This window comes from Calypte anna, chromosome 7, assembly GCF_003957555.1.
Source record: "Calypte anna isolate BGI_N300 chromosome 7, bCalAnn1_v1.p, whole genome shotgun sequence".
In the NCBI taxonomy this organism is placed as follows: Eukaryota; Metazoa; Chordata; class Aves; order Apodiformes; family Trochilidae; genus Calypte; species Calypte anna.
The window spans coordinates 39,122,339-39,123,903 of NC_044253.1; positions in this window are offsets into that span (position 1 = coordinate 39,122,339).

The following is a 1,565-nucleotide window of genomic DNA, read 5'->3' on the forward strand; positions in this document are numbered from 1 at the left end:
GAACGAGGACGTCGGGGGACCTTCAGCAGTGGATGAAGAAGAGGAGGATTCGTCCACGGGTTTGGGGGGGGGGGGGAGGGAGATGATGCAATAAAACCTTAGATAAAGCCCCCGGGCTGTGCACTCTGCCATTTCCAAGGCCAGCTCTGCATTAGCTCACACCTGCGCCCACCACACATGCAAATCTGTCTTGGCAGGAGTTGTTGTTGTTGTTGTTGTTGTTGTTGTTGTTGTAGTGGTGTGTGTCTTTGGCGAGGACAGGGCGAGTTTGTCAGGAGGCAGCTTAGGGAAGTCTCCTGTGGAGACAGAGGAAGTGTTGGTGGCGGAGGCCGTTGTTGCAGGAGCCTTGAGGTAGATGTTTGCTGCAGCCCTTGTGCAGGAGGAGCAGGTGGCTCTGTGAAGGCTTTGTTGTGTGAGCTTGTGTCAGGGGAGAACAGGGAAGCGTTGTGGTGTTGGAGGCTGAAAACAGGGCTGGTTTCTTGGCAGGTAGTTGTTGGTGGACGTGGTCAGGTGCAGGGCAGAGGCTGCAGCTGGCTTTGCCTGGGTGGTGTGGTGCAAATGGGTGTGAAGAGCAGATGAGTGGGCTTCTGCAGAGTGCTTTTGTTAAATAAAACCCCTTTTTGCTAAAGCAGTGTCAATACAGATGTGTAAAATAAAACTTGTACTGTGTAAAATGTTTAAATTTTTCTTGGCTTTTTTTTTTTAATTTATTTTCAAAGGCTACTTTTTTTTTGTTGTGAGATTCCACAGTACCTAATTTGAAGGACCAGGTACCGGCAGAAAGGGCTGCAAGTAGGGCTTTTAAAATGGGCTTTAAATGTGGCTGGGGGCCGTGGATTTGGTGTGTCCTACTGTGCATGTGCAAACCCGGAATGCCGGTCTTTGCCAGTGCACATGGGTGGACTCCAAGCAGCAGTGCCAGGTGCAGTGCCCCTTTTCAGCCACAGGGCAGCAGCACTCACATAGCACTCCTTAGCCCTCTGCTGTCCCTCTGCTTTACACTGGAGCTGCCATAGTTACTCTGAGAATTTTTTTATCAGTGCTAATGGAACACTGAATTGCTTTTAGTTGCTCCTGATTTAGAGATAAAAATCTGGACATGTTTTGTTTGGACTCTTTCCCGAAGCATGAGCATTGAGAGGAGCTGTCTGGAAAGAAATGAAGATTTAAGAGAGGGCTTTGCTCCTTATTGCAGCTGAGAGGTTCAGTTCTGTCCCAGAACTGGGTTATTGCAGCTGGAGCTCACAGTGTGGCTTCGAGGTTGGTTGCACGACATGCATGTGACTGTCCATCCAGTAATCTCCCAGGATGATGAGGCCTCCCTTTTATGATTGGGTCTGTCCTCTACCCGAGTCCCCATTCACCATCAACCACTTCTCATCAGGATAATCCTTCAGAAGTCCAATTGTTCCAACTTCAGTCTCAGTCAATGCATCCTCCCACTGTACGTGGTTATTTTGAGTATTTACAGTCTACAAACTGCCATTATTATTCTAAGTGGACGAGTGAAAGTCTAACTCTAAATCACAGGAGTTCAGCTACGATTTCATTTGAATTGCAGCCTG